The 21,063-nt window shown below is 32.1% G+C and overlaps 1 long non-coding RNA gene across 1 annotated transcript; it reads left to right on the top strand.

The window, feature by feature from the left end:
- Window positions 1-209: 209 nt before the first annotated feature.
- Window positions 210-821, top strand: LOC115876995. The gene is made up of 4 exons (XR_004049253.1): window positions 210-236; window positions 311-397; window positions 573-691; window positions 763-821. It is a non-coding gene; the product is annotated as an uncharacterized LOC115876995 (long non-coding RNA).
- Window positions 822-21,063: the final 20,242 nt, after the last annotated feature.

Below are 21,063 nucleotides of genomic sequence, written 5' to 3'. Positions count from 1 at the left end.
ATACCGGATGTTAAATTAATATATAAATATTTAACTTAATACGTACATTATTATTTTATTAATTTATCGTCACACGTCATTTACCAGTTGCCTAATTACGAAAAAGTTTCATATGATATTAACCTCAAAAATGATCTTTGAAAACAAACAACAACAAATAACTCAAAGAAATAACTACATACTACATAATAATAACTGATAATAATGACTTTTAATGGTATAAAAGGCTGATGAAGGTAATTATAAACATTATTTTGAGTTTGTTTAATAAAATATAGGATACAATATAACTAAGCAAAAAATCAAACAGTTTTAGACAACCAATACAAGATTCAGAACTCGGCATCGCGATAAACAAGTAAAATTGTACATTCAGGAACTCGTTTAAATATTATAGGTAAGTAATATTTTCACAAAAGTAAACATAAAGTAATATAGAATATTACCTGTGATAAAATGTTAATTAGTGACGTATATTTATTCTAATCACATTTAAATTTAAACTCAAAATTTTCATAAAAGAAAATGATAATTTTTCATAGATATAAAGTAAATAATATTACATATTTCAGGTTGATTGAAGAATAATCTACAATTGATTAGAGCCTATGACGATGCGAAGATAATTAATCACCTAACTTTAAGAAACCAGCCTAAAGAAGTTTACATGCATCTCATCTAACCATTATAGGTAATAATTTACAAAATTAGTAATTTTTTTGATTATAATATTATGGTACTTTAGGTACATTTTATCTCTAGATCAGTAGTGATTTTTCATAATTTGAATGAACTCACAGATAGCAATGGGGCACCGCACCCCGAAGCAGTATTACAAAATGTGAAATAAAACTGTAGTACATATTGCTCTATAAAATTTAATAGAAATAAATTTATTTATGAAAATTAATGAAGTTTTATCTTTCCTAGGAAAAAAATAACAATTATATTTTGAACAATTAATTTAGAACATTAGAGTTAAAAAAATATATGTGTTAGAAATTGTAACACACATATTTTTTAACTCTATGTTATTCTAACTTAGAATAACATATTTTTAATAAAATTGCGCTTATACTTTATACTTTTTTGCTATTATATCAATAAGAACTAACGTAAGGAGCAATTCATTTATACTATAAACACACATGCATATTTTTTGATCTTTTAAAACCAGTGAATAATGTTGAAATATGCTACACCTTTAATTCTTATTAACTAACTTTATAGCTAGACAGTTGAAAATTTTACAGATAATTAATGTATCTATGTTGCCGCTATAAGAACAAATACTAAAAACAGAATTAAATAAATGTTTATAAATAAAAAAGTACTTTCACTAAACATTATCGTTTAAGTAAGAATTTTACAAAGAATATTCAAGTCCTCGAGTGGCCGTGTGGTTAAAGGCGTTAGGATTTGAAGGCGGTGAGACGTAGTGAGGCAGGTTCGAATCGTAGGCAAGGTGACTGTTTCTTAATCTTTTTTTTTATTTTTACATATTTATTTTTACTTATTTATTATTGATTAATACAATTTTTAGCAATGTGTTTCTTCATTTTTTTTAAATTACTTACAAGCGCATTCAAAATTTCAGCTAAATCGGAAAAAAAGTTTACAATAATATAATGTCTGATGTTGTATAGATAATGTGAATGGTACATTCAATGATAATGAACCCTTCGTGCGCGAGTCCGACCTGCACTTGGCCAATTTTTTTGTTAATTGAAACGTTTAGAATTTGAATATTCGTTCAAAAATTTTTTTTTTAATAAATTTATTTATGATAAACAATTTATTAATGAAAATAATATGACCGAATTTCCTGGAAAGTTTTTCAAATTTGTACATATGAAAACCTAGCTTTACCACTTATCATAGAAAATCTCTATTCCTTCCCTTATCACGGAATAATAAAGGAACGAACCATATGCGACAAAGATAGAAGATTTAGATAGATATGTCGTTACTGTCTTTTGTTTTTAACGGATATTTTAAAAGGCGGGTAATTTACCTTTGACTGTCTTTGATTATAACTGTGTGTGATTAGTGATAATAAAATTATTATTAAAATGTCTGGTAATAAGTGCCAATTTTATAATTGTGGGATTTCTCGGAAATCAGGTGTACATATGTTTAAGTTTCCTGCGTCAAGAGATCCTAATTTATGTACAAAGTGGATAGAAAATTGTGGTGAGTTCATTCATATAGAATTTTTTGCACATTTTGTATGTAAAAAATACGGCGTTAAGTTACCTTAGAAATGGTGATCGATGGCTTTTACCATATACCGTATGATCGAAAAAAAACGGCGTCAGCGATGGCTATGAAATGAAGATCGCTGTCATTTGATATGTAAACCATCAAAAAAAAACCATCATTTCCAAGCCAATCGGACGCCTTTTTTTTTGGATCATACGGTATAATTTAACACATTAAGAATTGTCCATCGTTATTTCTTTATCTATGCAAAGTTTATGATGGATAAATCAAGTAATTAAGTGGATATAAATTATAAATGAATCAGTGAACATAAACTGTTATAAATTATAAGTAATGCAATTATTGAATATACCATACGATCGAAAAAAAAACGGCGTGGGAGTGGGCTTGGAAATGAAGCATATATAGATTAATTGAAAGCATTTTATAAAATATATAGTTATACAGGGTGTCCCCAAAAAAAGTTATACATTAAAGTTGTTTTTTGTAATGGAATACCCTATATATTAATTGATTTTTGATTCCAGGAAAAAATAAAGGTGTGTTTTATTAAAGAAGCATGTGCCTAGAATGTAAGGATTTTGACATATTTCACATTTTGTGAAAATGAAGAATAAAATTTAAATTTCAATAACAGCTATCTATATTGTAATTTATCCTGTATAGCCTGATATTTAGTTACAATAACCATAATATGTTAAACCAAATTAAAATGTGACAGGAAAAGTTATACAGGGTGGGACAAACTTATATTGAACATTTATCACTTTGAAAAGCAAGTTACTCCTTTATTTTAAATGGAACACCCAGTATATTATTTCCGTGTTCAATGGGGGAATTCATATATCTTCAAAATATTATTAAGGTTGCCTACCCCTCTAACAAAGATTTTCCTAGATACTTTCATTTTTATGATTTTGCGTCAGTAGATCTTTATTATTTGAAAAAAATCTAGGTGGCTGTGTTAATTTATCAAAAATTAAAGGATGTAGTATAAAATACTGTAATAAAAACATACGTTTAAAAACACATATATTAATTATCACAGAATTAAAATTAGATATAAATGTATAATTATATAACAAAAATTTGAATCTAAAAGTAGAATCATATCAATTCTTTCTGATGTAGGATAAGTTTCTATTTTCGGAAAATTTCTTAGATTTTTTTGTTTCAACTGACGAACTGACACAAAATAATAACTAGTTGCTAAAGTTGAACTAATTTGACAGCTATGTTAAGTAACGTCAGACATATCACAGCCACCCTAGATTTTATCAAATAATAAAGATCTATTCACACTAAATCATAGAAATGAAAATATCTAGGAAAATCTTTGTTTGAGGGGTAGGCCGGCAACCTTAATAGTATTTGGAAGTGACATGAATTTCCCATTGAATATCGGAATAATATTCTGGGTGATTCAATTAAACTAAAGGATTTATACAGGGTGGGTATTAAAGGAGTTATACAGGTTATACCAATGTTCAACATTAATTTTGCCCCACCCTGTATAACTTTATGGGTCAGGTTTTAATTTGATTAAAGTGCAATAGAGTAAATTCCAATTTAGGTAGTTTTTCTTGAAATTTAAAAATTGTTCTTCAAAATCTTAAGTAAGTCTAAAACCTTACATTTCAGTCATATACTTCCCTAATAAAACACACCTTTATTTTTCTCTTAGAATCTAAAAATTAATTAATAAAGGGGGTATTCCCTTACAAAAAAATACAAATTTGATGTGTAACTTTTTTTGGGGACACCCTGTAGAACTCTCTATATTTTTAAAACGTACGCAGAATTAACTTACATATGATCACAAAATTTCATTTCAATACGAATTGGTCGTTCTCCTTGGAGCCTCCGAGTCATATGAGAGGCGCCACCCTGTATAATTTTTATATAGTTGCACTTTAATAAATTGTTAGTTAAAACTAACAGTCCTACGAGTGTGGAATTTTGTACAGGTGGATTTTGGACATTCATCTCTTAAGAGAGTGAAATAAGGGATGAAAATTTGTACAAACATTTGTTAAAATCGGGTTTAGAAGTATGAAATTCTGTTTGTTCCTTATGTAACGTAATTTAGTAATAACAAGCAATTTTTTTTCAGAACGTCCACACCTCATTTCACCCCGTTAGAGGGCGAATTTCCAAAAATTGTTCCTGAGTGCTAAATTACGTTACATAAGGAACGTCTGCGCAAAATTTCATACTTCCAAAACCGATTTTAATGAATTTTTGTACAAATTTTCATCCCTTAATTCTTATGGGGCGAATGCCTAAAATTCGCTTCTGAGTACTCACTTTCATCACTTGAGGAACCTCTGTGCAAATTTTCATACTTCTAGGACAGATTTTTTTCAGAAAGTTCACCCCTCATTTCACCCCCTTAGAGGGAAAATTTCGAAAAATTGCTTCTTAGTGCTAAATTACCTTATATAAGGAACGTCTGCGAACAATTTTATACTTCTAAAACCGATTTTAACAAATTTTTGTACATATTTTCATCCCTTATTTCTTAAGGGATGAATGCCCAAAATTCGCTTCTGAGTATAACTTTCATCACTTGATGAACCTCTCTGTGCAAATTTTCATACTTCTAGGACAGATTTTTTTCAGAACGTTCACCCTTCATTTCACCCCCTTAGAGGGAAAATTTCCTAAAATTGCCTCTTAGTGCTAAATTAAGTTACATATAGGAACGTCTACGCAGAATTCATACTTCTAAAACCGATTTTAACAAATTTTTATACCAATTTTCATCCCTTATTTCTTAGGGGATGAATGTCCAAAATTTGCTTCTGAGTACTCACTTTCGTCACTTAATTAACAATTTCCAAATTTCAAACTCCTCGGACTAATTTTAAAAAAGTATGCAAAATTTCACCCCCAGTTTCACCCCTTAGTAGAAGAATTTCCTAAAATCGCTTTGTATAATCGAACTGTTAAGTTACGCTACTTAAGGCACCTCTGTGCAAAATTTCGTAGTCCTAGGACATGCTTTTTTTTGTATACAAAAGTACCCCCCATATCACCCCCTTAACGAGCGAATTTCCAAAAATTGCCCCTTAGTGTTCAATTACGTCAGTCAAGGAGCACTCGTGAAAAATTTCATACTCTTAAACCAGATTTTAACAAATTTTTATGCAGCTTTTCATCCCTAATTTCACCCCCTTAGCGGTCGAATTTTCAAAAAATCCCTTCTTAGTGCTCATTTACATCACTTAAGGAACCTATGTGCCAAATTTTATTTATTACTATATAGATAACCTTTACCCTTATTTTCAGCTAATGAATATTAAGAGACAAATAATAAAAATAAAATCTAAATTATAAATTTCATGGCTATAAATAGAATATATATGCATCTAGAAATTCTGACTTTCAAACATCCACTGCGACTAGTATTTTCATATCCAATTGTATAGTATTAAAGTCCGAATATACATTTTCCCTGGGTTTTGACCGGGAATTTGCTTATAAATATGAACAACCGGCTACGTCGCTTCACATCGCGTGGCCGTGGTGTGGCTCGAAATTCGTTCGTTTTAAAAATATTATTAGATTTGGCTATAGGCGCCCTCTGTGTCATTAATAGGGAACTGTCTCATCGAAAACATGCTGTTCCGTAAGCAATGGCCATCTGGATTATGTGTTATCTGTGCTTTTATGTAACTTGAGGAATCGTTTAAATATGTTGTATGTTTGCTAATTTGAAGTTTTATATTTTCAGATTGTAACTTTAACTTATCAATTTCTTCAATAAGAGGCTGAAGATCGTAAAAATGTATTAATTTATAATAATATTGTGTAAGCTTAGCCGTTCCAATTTTTGCTGGATATATACCGGGGTTGTTCACTAAGTTCTTGATTTCTATTTTATCTTCCATCCCCAGAATTACGGGTATGCTGAAAATAAATATTATCGGTCATTTAGGGTTTAAATTTAAAAAAGGTTTTTGAGAGGACGTTTTAAGTTGTCCATATGAATTTTATCTTGAGCATCAGTAGAGACCGTTTGCTTTTAGTATTAATCTGCTTTAGTTTTGTTTTCTTGCCAAACTTATTGGCAGTTTTTTGTCTGGTGTGTTTTTTGACAATTACTTCTTCAGTGTCATTGAATATTTCCGGGTCGTCACGGGTTTCGTTTATTTTATTTATTCGTTTTTTCTTTTCGTTTACTAGGTTTTCATTTATTTTTGAGTATAATAAACGGGATCGTTCTTTATGATCATTGACATAGTCGTTAATTAATATTTTATCGATATCTAAATTAAAAGGGCTGTTTTTCGGTAATATGTCCATTTATGATGTCTATAGGTTTGAGTTTTGTGACAGAATGGAGCGAATTATTATACGCTAAAATGGCATATACAATTTTGTGTGATATTGGTGTTTTTAAGAAACCTCTTGTGTTAAGTAATCTAACGTGCTCGATCAAGGTTGAATGGAACCTTTCGATTGAACCTGAGATTGGGGGTGGTTAACCGAACAAAATGTATTTTTTATTTTGTGTAAGGCTAGCAGCTCTGAGAGAACTGAGTTTTTAAACTCGGTACCATTGTCTGTTATGATTTGATCTGGAACCCGTGATGAGAAAAGAATTGTATAAGATTATTTACGATTTCCGTACTGCAAAGTGATTTGAGATGATATGTTTGGGCATATTTCGAAAAACTATCGATAATTGTTAAAAATTTATTTTGTTCAAGTGTAAAAGTGTCCATATGAAGGATTTGGAAGGGTTTTGTTGCAGTAGGTGTATGTTCATCTGTATTTTTATAGGGTGTCGCTCATATTTGCTTTGTTGGCAAATTTCGCAATCATTGATGAAAGTTTGGATAGAATTTTTCATAAAGGGCCAATAATATTTTTCTTTTATTCTATTGTAAGTTTCATCGATTCCTCGATGATTAGACTTAATTTCATGATAATTCTGGATTATTTCTTTCAGGTCATCGTTGTTAGTTACATCGATTAATTTTTTAGTGCATTTTCTGAGTTTTAATGCAGAGTGTTTGAAGTAATTTTGAAGAGTGTTTGAAAAGAGTTCATACAGGTCAGGGTTTTCGAAATATAAATAATATAATGTATCAGGATTTATGTAGGTTTTGACAAAATCGATTATATCTTTTTCTAAATTATTTTGTGATAGTTGTAAAATAATACGTTTCTTTTTTCCAAATAAAATTTTCGTCTTAGGATTTGCTGGTGAGTAATACTGAGTTAATAATTATTTGATTTGCCCCGTAATTAACTGCAGTTTCTATTATTGGAATACCGAAGATAGGATGATTTTCCGCGTTAGAATCATTCTAATAGAATGGATTGTGTGATCGTCAGCATTTTCATCTATCTCACGGTGACGGTCAAGGTCGGGTTCAACGTGCATGGAGTTGTTGTCGTCGTTAGGTGGATTACTTACGTTAGGCAGATTTTCGCTGTATAAATCTAAAGGCGATTTCTCAGTAGTATTATTAGTGCTGGGTGGATTTTGGGAAAATAAATTTCTTTGAGATGTTTCGTAACCGTCGATATATTTTAAAACATCATCTAATTGTTCCCAAAAAGAATTTGTTTCTTTTGTATGGATTTCGACTCTAGACAGAGCATCAGCATTTGTGTTGAGCTTGCCTTTTTTGTAGATAATATCGTAGGTGTATTCCGATAATTTTAATTTCCAGCGGGAAAATTTTGAATTGTCATCTTTAAGGGAAAATAGCCATTTTAGAGGTTTATGATCACAGACAATATTAAACTTCCGTCCGAACAAATATGGGCGAAAATATTTGGTAGCCCAAACAATGGCCAATAACTCCTTCTCTATTACTGAGTATCTTTGCTCGGATTCGTTGAGAGTACGCGATGCGTAGGCTATGGGCAAGTCTTGTCCTATGGGACCCTGTGAAAGCACAGCCCCTATGGCAATATTGCTAGCATCTGTGGTTAAATTGAAAGTTTTAGAGAAATCGGGATATTGTAGTATGGGTTGATTGATTAATAAATTTTTACAAGTTTCAAAAGCAGTTAAATATTCATTATCTAAAGTTATCTTAGCACCCTTTTTAAGGCATTTTGTTAATGGTTTTGTTAATTTAGCAAAATTATTTATAAATCTGCGATAGTATCCTAAAAGACCTAAAAAGCTTTTTATTTGTTTAGTTGTTTTGGGTACTGGAAAATTTTTTATAGCGTGAATCTTATCGGGGTTAGGCTTAACACCCTCGGGTGTAACAACATGACCCAGATAAGCAACCTCTTTGCGTAAAAACTCAGACTTGTCTATTTGTATTTTAAAATTTGATTCCCTAAGCCGATTAAAAACATTTCTAAGACGTTCAAGATGTTCTTGTAAAGATGTTGAAAAAATGATAATATCGTCTAGGTATACAAGACATTGTTCGTTTTGGATACCGCGGAGGATATTATCCATGACCCTTTGGAAGGTCGCGGGTGCTCCCTTTAGTCCAAACGGCATTCTTAGAAATTCCCAATGCCCATGTTCCGTGGTAAATGCGGTTTTCTCAATATCTGATTCATCCATCTCGATTTGGTGGAAACCACTTGCCAAATCGAGAGTTGAAAAATACTGACATCTACCCAGTTTATCGAGAAGGTCAGTTATGTTCGGTAGTGGATACTTATCGTCTATAGTTTTGGCATTTAGCTGCCTATAGTCGACAACTACCCGCCACTTTTGTTTACCCGATGCATCAGCCTTTTTTGGCACTACCCATATTGGGGATGACCAGGGTGAACTACTTGGCCTAATTATTTTAGAATCCAACATTTTTTTGATTTGATTTTGAACTTCGGTTTTGTAAACGAAAGGATATCTATATGGTCTCGAATAAACCGGTAATTCATCGGTTGTCTTTATACGGTGTTTAATTTTGTTTGTGAAGGATAGAGATTTATTTTCTTGATAAAATATATCGGAATATTCTTTGCATAAAGAAAGAATGGCTTTTTTCTCTTCCAGATTTAGATGATCAGTCCTAATTTGAGTTAGATTAAAATTTTGTTGGTAATCATCGATAAAATTTAAGTCGATATTTTGGATTTCCTTTCTATCGAATTTACAAACTTCGATAGGTTCGGACATGTCTAACACAATATTGTCAGTTGTGCTATTCAAAATGGTTGTTATGGCCTCGCCATTATTAGCTATAGTTAAACTCTCAGGAATTTCACAATTGTGAATTTTTATGTGGGGAATTATAACTTCGCCATTTTGATAGAAGTTCTAACTTTAATGAGTTGTTGTGATCTCGGTGAAACATTTATAGAATATACTGGATTTTGAGTTCCGTGAAAAAACAGTTTAATTTTTGCATATGGTGTTAGTAAATATCCATCTTTAAAATTAATGTTGGCTTGTAAAAATTTAAGAATGTCAAGTCCAATAAGCCCATTAAAAATATTATGGAATTTAAATAAGTAGAATTTAAGATATTTTGTTTCCGGTAAATTAAAAATTTGGGAGGCTGGAATTTCAGCGCTGTATTTATGTGATGATTTTTGAAATACCGTAGTTACGATAAACGGATCTGATTTTATTGAATTTGGAAAAAATTTATTAGCGACTTGTGGATCGATAAATGATTTGGTCGATCCAGAATCGATCAATAATTTTATATTATATTCAGGAAAAATTAAATATGCTAATTCACTTGAATTTGTTGTGTTTAATGAAATTATTTTCGGTTTTATGTGTCTTGATTGGGAGTAGGAGTATCGTGAAAATTTTGTCTGTCAACATTCGAAACAATATCTGTCTGTATTTCGGTTTCATTGATATCTTGATAATTGACATTAAATTCCTCGTAATCTTGAGGTTCAGAGTATTCAATATTTTGATCATATGTCTCTTCTTGATTTGCCTCTGTATTGAAAAGTTCTTCGACAATAATATTTGGATTTTTACCAACATTACTAAAATAATTACGATTTTGATTTTGGTTAGAAAAATTATTTCTATATTGGTTTGATGTTGACGGACCCGCTCTATTTACGTTTGTAGTGTTTCTAGTAGAGACACTCATAGGTGTAGGTGGTGGAAATCTTTGTCCAGGATTGGGTTTAAATACATTAACATTTGAAGGTGTTTTAAAAACTTGGGAGTTAGTAAAAAATTTAGGTTGTTGATAGTTAGGGTTAGGCCTTATATTTATAGGTTGGCTAGGAAAAGTATTTTGTCTAAATTGATTATTTTGTGTATGCGAATTTAAAGGTAAATTCTGAGAAGAACCGAAATTAGGTCGCGGTACTTGTGGCATTTGTTGTCTAAATTGTTGTATTTGTGCCACAGGTGGCCTAAATATATTTTTGTTACTAGAAAAATTTTGAAAATAATGAATATTATCTTCAGAAATTACGTATTGTAAAGCTTCTCCCAAAGTACTAGGTTTCATGCAACGTATAGTAGTTCCCAAAGGTTCTCGTAACCCAGACAAGAAAGTTTTTAGAGCTATATCCTGATATAAATTTTTCTTTAAGTTTTTTGCCTCAGTAGTTGATTCGTGAATGTCAACATAACTACATAGAAGATTTAAAATATTTAAACATTTATCGAAAAATTGCTGTGGCTTTTCATTTGGCAATTGTCTTAACATTACTAGATCTCTATTGAGACAACACTCATCTCTGATCATCAAAGTTTCTGGTTAAAACAGTTTTTAAATCTTCCCATGTGGCTGTATTTTGAATGCTTACAACTATTTTGGCGTTGCCCTTAAGCTTAGAAATTATAGAATTCATTAAATATGTATTTTCAAATTTATTTGGATTACTATGGTCATAAAAATTATTTATTAACGATTCACTTATAGATATGTACCTATTTAATTCGTTAGGATTGCCGTCGAATTCAGGCAAACAATTTAAATATTCAGCTTTGAAAGTTTGTGTCATCTTGCTTATATTCGAATTTAAATTCTTTGTAAAATTTCGTTGAAGAGTCAGTTGAAGGTTGAGAGTCAGTTGAAGGTTTGTTAAAACTTAATTTTTCAAAAATTTCAGAAAGTTCTTCCATAAATTGTACTTACAGTAAGATGAGAGCGATTCTGAGCATCCTTTTCTATGAAGAAATTCACCAGGTCTGCAATGTAGTCTTCGCTGATGGTTCCTTCGCAAATTTGGACAATGTTGTTCCAAACTTCGATGTTCTGCTCGAGCGAATTGTGTATTGGTCTAATACGAGGTCGGTTTCTTGATTTTTGAAGAGCCGTCAGTACACTTTCCACTTTTCGCGAACAACTGTCTAGGATCTGTTCACAGTCAATCGTTAAAACGAAAATTCACGTTCGATACGGGAATTCTGTGTATCCTACCGACTGCGCCAAATAACTCTCGAACACTCAGAAATGCTTTTTTTAAAAATTTATTTATTACAAAAAAATTGGTTTTAGTACATGTGTATGCTATGATGGTTGACAATCAACTGCTTAATTAAAATGAATTAGAATAAAAAGTAAAAAAGTATATGTCAGCTTAATTGTCTTGGTGGGAACGGCTGTCTCTCTTCTTCTTATTGAAGGATAGGAATCTTCTGATATATTTCACTTGTTTCGTCGAACTGCTTGAATCCATATTTGCTTTTGATCAAATCGGTGTGAGAAGTTGTGGTGCTATAAAATGTTGTTTTGGGAGGGTTGAATATCCGGGAAAGTTGAGTTATTGGATGTTAGTGCATCCAACAACCACGTAAGTACGCATTCCTTTACGTGTTAACATTTCTTCGACAATTTTATTAACATTTGAAATCGTCACAACAAAAGCGACGCTCAGTTCTTTTTCACTTAATTTTTACTTACCCGAAACAGCGTTACATCTCACAAACTTCGCTGAATGTTTTATTGTTTTGAATAACTGCACTATTAAAAACTAAAATTTAAATATTATGACAAAGCCACCATTTTAATATTATTTCAATGCGATTAACATCGGAACTGCGTGAAACACAGAGCCAAAAACTTCTGTTTTCTGCCGTATCGAGCGCTACGGTCGAAATGTTTAAAATCAACTGAAATGCACCAAGCCAATAGTTGTGGTTTGACAGTAAAAGTGAGTGATTCGATGTGTGCTTGTTAAATATGTAGATATTTTATAGTTTAGCATCAAACTCAAAATTTATAAGATTAAATTATGATTTTATTAATAGACCCTATTATTTTAAAAATGTACAAGATCATTTTAGGTGTTTTTGTAACAGCATGTTATTCGCTTCTATAAATAGATTTAATATAATACATTTTTCGATACTTAACATTTCTTAAGTCTTTAATATTTTCTTTAAAATATCAACCTACGTAAAATGTTTGAAATGCTTTTTATTTTAGGGCAAACATGGATGTAATCTATTCAGTTCTTTGATACAATATGTAAGTTATATATAGAAAATTTAAATCTAAAGCAATTTTTTGTCAATCTTTTATGGTTAAATAGAGTTGGGGTTGAACCTTTTGGTTTAACAAGAACAAAATAAAACACTAGTTCCACAAAATACACAAAAACTGGAGTTCACTGGAGATTAAGAGTACGGGGTGAATTTACATGAAATATGAGGTTATTCTCTGATAAATTAAGAACCGTTTTCTTTCAAGCGACTACGGCTTTAAACATAAGCTATTCAATGGTTTTTCGAAGGCGTTATCAGTTTGTGTACACCTCTGGTGTACACAATAGAACAAACGAGGAGTTTTAGTCAAGAAAACAAGAAATTTCCGCAAATTTTGTAATCTAATACTTATCAATGGGAGCAGCTCTTTCCAAGCAGGGGCATGCATGGCGCTGAATAGAGGGCTGAGCTTTTCAATTATTTTGGAAATAGAACAGAGTAGGACTGAATTTAATAATAAAAAAAATTATAACTTTCTCTTTTAAGCATTTTAACTACTATTTACGACTATACGACTAGTACTACGATATATGATTTGATATGGATTTGATAAAAACAAAATCAAAAAGATTTAAACAAAGTTTGTTCTGTTATAATGTGGTTACATATATGTAGTTAACTTTATAGTCATTATTCTGCTTCTAGGATTTTTCTTTCTTAGACTAACGTTGTCTGAAATATTGAAATTTTACACAACTCGACTCGCCAAGCGCTGATTGAAAGAATTGGGAAGATACGCAACATAATGGGCGAATTATTGACAAGGCTTATTGATTCCCCTGTGCTGTACGGTGGAGACACCAATCGTTCTGCGACCAACGCATAAAACACTTATTTTGTCTAATTCGGTCAGCGAAGGCATATCGAAGACGATGTGGGACTGAAAGCGACAGTGTTGCCATATTAAAATGTGTAATATCTGTAACACGTTTTGACGCAAATATTTTGAATGAAGAATCCACGCTTATGTGTTGAAAATTTATTCGTGTCAAACATACAATAAACAACAAAAATAATTTTTTATAGGTACTGAATATGTAGTATGATTGAAAAAAAGTCGTTTAGTTGGCTTGAAATTACTATTATTGACATTTATTATAATATTTAACATATGAAATAACAGCGATCTTCACTTCCAAGCGAACTCAGATGCCGTTCTTTGTTTAATCATATAATATTATATTAAATTGTTTAATAATAGAATATCCGTATTATTAACGTACTGTACCCAAAATCCGTTAATCTACGGATTAATGAGTAGTTTTGGCAACACTGTCTCCAGTAACCACTCACTCTGTCGATTGAAAGCAGAACTACGGTACAGTATTCTTTACCAGCTGCGGTGTAAACGACTATCCGCGCAGCGGCGCAGAGCTAAATTAAATCTCGGACAAACAGACGGTAAAGCCAGCTACACCTCGGACATGTTTTGTGCCACAAAATCGCCCATAAGATTGTGCATCTTCTTATTTCTTCAATCAACGGTACAAGTACCGTATGATCGAAAAAAAAACGGAGCGATCTTCATTTCATAGCCATCGCTGTCATTTTATATGTAAAATTTTCTGTGGAATGTCATTGACAAATTTATGGGATTTCTATGTTTCAGAAAATACTTAATTTTTAAATGTTTGCCATTAGTGAGTTTTACTGTAATTAGAGCTTTAATAAAAAATTAATGCGACATAATATTTATCCAAAAAAATCCTTTATGGGTATTTCGCCACTGCACTGTAAGAAAAATCTACAAAATAAAATAGTTATTTTTTGTAAACACTTCTGCGTTATACCTAAACGGACGCTGCTTGTCAGAAGTTGTGTTTACAGTAATAAAAATTTGCATAACAAAGAAAAAATGCTTAACGTTTCGGAAAGTTTTCTTCCGTCGTCGGAAGCAAAAAAAATATAAAAATCAAGAAAAAACTATTTAAAAATATTTAAATTGAACTATTCGAGAACACTTTACTTTTTAAAACAGATACGTAAAAAAATAACTATTTTATTTTGTAGATTTTTCTTTGCAGTGCAGTGGCGAAATACCCATAAAGGATTTTTTGGATAGATGAATCCGTCACATAGGTATAGACATTTTTTGACATAATATTTGTATCAATGATGGCTTCACTGTGCCGAGGCCAGTCCTGTACATTCTACTGTCCAAGGGTTCGTTCTGTAATTTATCTGGGATGGACGTCGCGATGAGTAACGAACGCAACCCCAACGTGTGTGAATGCAGTAGGAACATACACGGACGCGGTCTCAAGGACACTGGACATTGGCTGCAAGACCACACCCTTCTCCGTTACGCTGCATGGGGTGCATATCCTAATCAAGGGTTGAATATTCTCGTATCAGCAAGAATCACGCTCTTTTTTTCTTCACATAATACACCATTTTGCTAGGGATAAAATAACTTGCACACTGTAACATATAAGATATTTTATATGGCCGTTTTTATCGGGTGGTCTATAGTCCCTGAAAACATAGGAAATCGCATGCAAATTTTGAACTATCCAATGTTAACTTTATAGCGAAGTTGTAAATAGTTTTTGTAGGTCTGCATTATGTGCTGAATACACGTGCCAAATTTGAACCATTTTGGATAAAGGCGATTTTAAGTAATATAAGAAAAACTGCATCTATATTTTTAAATTAAAACTGAACGGGTAACATTGAAAAACCAGGCTAATGCCAACTTACCTTAAGTTGTCATTCTATAGTTTCGTCAATGACAAATTGTATTTTCTAAACGTTAGGCATTTGCCCCATTTGAATCAGTTTTAAATTACAAAAATGCATTTCAGGGACACTAAGCGTAGGTACTATAATGTAGTAGTATAGACAGCGCAACAAATTACATTTAACAAATAAAATCATAGGTTGACAAATTAAGGGGTTAAGGGGTCCGTTACAGTTTACCGGAAGGGGCTAATGTAACGCTAGCCCCCCAGTTGAATATTTGCCTTAAAACTTTAGCACTCTATTGCACCCACCTAGCACTAGCTAGCATCCAATTTGCAGAGCTAGTACCACACCCCCAAAAGAGTTATAGTGCATTTATTATTTCGTTTTATTTTTATTTCTATTAAAACTTTAGCACTGTATTGCACCCACCTAGCACTATCTAGCACCTAACTTACAGAGCTAGCACCACACCCCCAGAAGAGTTATAGGTGCTTATAGCCAATGCACCGTCTAAAAATTTTTAATTAGAATATTTTTAGACAGTGGCCATAGTTAAGTATGTGGTTATAGCATATTTTCACCTTGCGCACAGTGCGGCGGACGGTAATTCTAGCGGGACAAAAACGTTTTGTTAGAAATAAGCCAAAAAATGTGTACTGATGAATTAATATTAGCCATTCCAATAGATATAAAAATGCATCAATTATTTTTTGGTTATATATATTCTTTGTATGTATTTCGATACATTTTTATCAACTAAAGGTCGTTTTCTGCTCAGCAAGGCAGAGGTCATACGAAAACAAAATATTTACAAGTGCTTATACATTCTATCTCAAAACCAAATTATGTTATTTACTTTTATACTACAAGTATATTATTCGTTAAATTATTTCGTGCTTTTGTTCTGCAGATATCAAACTTTCATTTTTTTTATAAAATATCGATATATTGAATGATGTAGATCTTTTGAGATACCAATAGTTACCAAAAAGTAGTAAGCAATTTTGATGCTAGAATATTTGTATATTATATATAGATAGATATTTGTATAGTATATATTGCGTTTTAAAATCAACATCTAAGACCAGTTTGACCGTTTTGTGGGATGTCGTGATGCAATTTTTGGATCCCAACTTTCTGAGTGACAATAAAACGAAAGGTGTTGAGACCCATTTGCAATAATTTTCCATTGTTTTATATCGAAAATAGAAAAAAAGTTGCTTTTCCTTAAACAATTTTCGCAAATAGAATAAATCGTGGCTAGAAGGCATTTTATTAGTTACAGGGAATTCAAGCTGAACTGGTGGACGCTTAAAAGTTTAATTTCAATCGGCTAGTATAAACACGAAACAAAGACTGGTTAAAGGGTTAATAGAGAACCTTTCGAAAGAAGATTGGGTTTTGCAAGTACTGTGAGCTTTAGGTCTAGTGGGAGTAGGGATGCTGCTGTAATAATTGTTGAAAACTCTGAAACTCTATCGAAAGGCACTGAGTTCAAAAAATCAATGAATATTACCTACCAATAGTCAGTTCGGCAATTTTCCTCAAGACAAAAACATCCACATGATGTTCTAGTTAAATAAAACATGATGATATGCAAAAGCCTTTTTTAAATTTCTTATAACTTCTAATAAAATTAAATGATTTATTAGTTTTAATTTTTTAATTCTTACTATCTTTCGCAACAAATGTCTAGGGATCTATTCACAGTCACCGTGCCAAACAAAATTGCCTGATAATGGGAATTTGTATCCCACCGACCGCGCCAAATAACCCCGAACACCAGCTGCTTTTTTAAAATTTATTTTGTTGGCAAAAAATTATGAAGTGTTATGGGGAGAAAGCAGGGAGGAGCATACCAACTGCTTACTTGGGGGCTGAATTTAGAATAAAAAGTATGGGTCAGCCACCTGTCCTAGGGAACGGTCAGTCCCTCCTACTGAAGTGACAGAACCCCCATACTTCAATTTGGTTCGTCGAACCGTCAACCATATTTGCTTTTGATCAAATTGAGGGAACAGCCAAGCAAAATGTTGTTTTGAGGTTGGAATATCCAAAGTAGTTGTTAAGGTTAGGCATCCAAACAAACCAATGTAGCACGCATCCTTTACGTGTTAACATTTCTTCGACAATTTTATTAACATTTGAAATCGTCACAACAAAAGCGACGCTCAGTTCTTTTTCACTTAATTTTTACTTACCCGAAACAGCGTTACATCTCACAAACTTCGCTGAATGTTTTATTGTTTTGAATAACTGCACTATTAAAAACTAAAATTTAAATATTATGACAAAGCCACCATTTTAATATTATTTCAATGCGATTAACATCGGAACTGCGTGAAACACAGAGCCAAAAACTTCTGTTTTCTGCCGTATCGAGCGCTACGGTCGAAATGTTTAAAATCAACTGAAATGCACCAAGCCAATAGTTGTGGTTTGACAGTAAAAGTGAGTGATTCGATGTGTGCTTGTTAAATATGTAGATATTTTATAGTTTAGCATCAAACTCAAAATTTATAAGATTAAATTATGATTTTATTAATAGACCCTATTATTTTAAAAATGTACAAGATCATTTTAGGTGTTTTTGTAACAGCATGTTATTCGCTTCTATAAATAGATTTAATATAATACATTTTTCGATACTTAACATTTCTTAAGTCTTTAATATTTTCTTTAAAATATCAACCTACGTAAAATGTTTGAAATGCTTTTTATTTTTAGGGCAAACATGGATGTAATCTATTCAGTTCTTTGATACAATATGTAAGTTATATATAGAAAATTTAAATCTAAAGCAATTTTTTGTCAATCTTTTATGGTTAAATAGAGTTGGGGTTGAACCTTTTGGTTTAACAAGAACAAAATAAAACACTAGTTCCACAAAATACACAAAAACTGGAGTTCACTGGAGATTAAGAGTACGGGGTGAATTTACATGAAATATGAGGTTATTCTCTGATAAATTAAGAACCGTTTTCTTTCAAGCGACTACGGCTTTAAACATAAGCTATTCAATGGTTTTTCGAAGGCGTTATCAGTTTGTGTACACCTCTGGTGTACACAATAGAACAAACGAGGAGTTTTAGTCAAGAAAACAAGAAATTTCCGCAAATTTTGTAATCTAATACTTATCAATGGGAGCAGCTCTTTCCAAGCAGGGGCATGCATGGCGCTGAATAGAGGGCTGAGCTTTTCAATTATTTTGGAAATAGAACAGAGTAGGACTGAATTTAATAATAAAAAAATTATAACTTTCTTTTAAGCATTTTAACTACTATTTACGACTATACGACTAGTACTACGATATATGATTTGATATGGATTTGATAAAAACAAAATCAAAAAGATTTAAACAAAGTTTGTTCTGTTATAATGTGGTTACATATATGTAGTTAACTTTATAGTCATTATTCTGCTTCTAGGATTTTTCTTTCTTAGACTAACGTTGTCTGAAATATTGAAATTTTACACAACTCGACTCGCCAAGCGCTGATTGAAAGAATTGGGAAGATACGCAACATAATGGGCGAATTATTGACAAGGCTTATTGGATTCCCCTGTGCTGTACGGTGGAGACACCAATCGTTCTGCGACCAACGCATAAAACACTTATTTTGTCTAATTCGGTCAGCGAAGGCATATCGAAGACGATGTGGGACTGAAAGCGACAGTGTTGCCATATTAAAATGTGTAATATCTGTAATACGTTTGACGCAAATATTTTTGAATGAAGAATCCACGCTTATGTGTTGAAAATTTATTCGTGTCAAACATACAATAAACAACAAAAATAATTTTTTATAGGTACTGAATATGTAGTATGATTGAAAAAAGTCGTTTAGTTGGCTTGGAAATTACTATTATTGACATTTATTATAATATTTAACATATGAAATAACAGCGATCTTCACTTCCAAGCGAACTCAGATGCCGTTCTTTGTTTAATCATATAATATTATATTAAATTGTTTAATAATAGAATATCCGTATTATTAACGTACTGTACCCAAAATCCGTTAATCTACGGATTAATGAGTAGTTTTGGCAACACTGTCTCCAGTAACCACTCACTCTGTCGATTGAAAGCAGAACTACGGTACAGTATTCTTTACCAGCTGCGGTGTAAACGACTATCCGCGCGCAGCGGCGCAGAGCTAAATTAAATCTCGGACAAACAGACGGTAAAGCCAGCTACACCTCGGACATGTTTTGTGCCACAAAATCGCCCATAAGATTGTGCATCTTCTTATTTCTTCAATCAACGGTACAAGTACCGTATGATCGAAAAAAAAAACGGAGCGATCTTCATTTCATAGCCATCGCTGTCATTTTATATGTAAAATTTTCTGTGGAATGTCATTGACAAATTTGCATGGGATTTCCTATGTTTCAGAAAATACTTAATTTTTAAATGTTTGCCATTAGTGAGTTTTACTGTAATTAGAGCTTTAATAAAAAATTAATGCGACATAATATTTATCCAAAAAAAATCCTTTATGGGTATTTCGCCACTGCACTGTAAGAAAAATCTACAAAATAAAATAGTTATTTTTTGTAAACACTTCTGCGTTATACCTAAACGGACGCTGCTTGTCAGAAGTTGTGTTTACAGTAATAAAAATTTGCATAACAAAGAAAAAAATGCTTAACGTTTCGGAAAGTTTTCTCTTTCCGTCGTCGGAAGCAAAAAAAATATAAAAAATCAAGAAAAAAACTATTTAAAATATTTAAATTGAACTATTCGAGAACACTTTACTTTTTAAAACAGATACGTAAAAAAAATAACTATTTTATTTTGTAGATTTTTCTTGCAGTGCAGTGGCGAAATACCCATAAAGGATTTTTTTGGATAGATGAATCCGTCACATAGGTATAGACATTTTTTGACATAATATTTGTATCAATGATGGCTTCACTGTGCCGAGGCCAGTCCTGTACATTCTACTGTCCAAGGGTTCGTTCTGTAATTTATCTGGGATGGACGTCGCGATGAGTAACGAACGCAACCCCAACGTGTGAATGCAGTAGGAACATACACGGACGCGGTCTCAAAGGACACTGGACATTGGCTGCAAGACCACACCCTTCTCCGTTACGCTGCATGGGGTGCATATCCTAATCAAGGGTTGAATATTCTCGTATCAGCAAGAATCACGCTCTTTTTTTTCTTCACATAATACACCATTTTGCTAGGGATAAAATAACTTGCACACTGTAACATATAAGATATTTTATATGGCCGTTTTTTATCGGGTGGTCTATAGTCCTTGAAAACATAGGAAATCGCATGCAAATTTTGAACTATCCAATGTTAACTTTATAGCGAAGTTGTAAATAGTTTTTTTGTAGGTCTGCATTATGTGCTGAATACACGTGCCAAATTTGAACCATTTTGGATAAGGCGATTTTAAGTAATATAAGAAAAACTGCATCTATATTTTTAAATTAAAACTGAACGGGTAACATTGAAAAACCAGGCTAATGCCAACTTACCTTAAGTTGTCATTCTATAGTTTCGTCAATGACAAATTGTATTTTCTAAACGTTAGGCATTTGCCCCATTTGAATCAGTTTTAAATTACAAAAATGCATTTCAGGGACACTAAGCGTAGGTACTATAATGTAGTAGTATAGACAGCGCAACAAATTACATTTAACAAATAAAATCATAGGTTGACAAATTAAGGGGTTAAGGGGTCCGTTACAGTTTACCGGAAGGGGCTAATGTAACGCTAGCCCCCCCGGTT

This window comes from Sitophilus oryzae, unplaced genomic scaffold (assembly GCF_002938485.1).
Source record: "Sitophilus oryzae breed Bouriz unplaced genomic scaffold, Soryzae_2.0 scaffold_1441_pilon_pilon, whole genome shotgun sequence".
Lineage (NCBI taxonomy): Eukaryota > Metazoa > Arthropoda > Insecta > Coleoptera > Curculionidae > Sitophilus > Sitophilus oryzae.
This window is presented reverse-complemented; position numbering and strand designations above follow the sequence as displayed.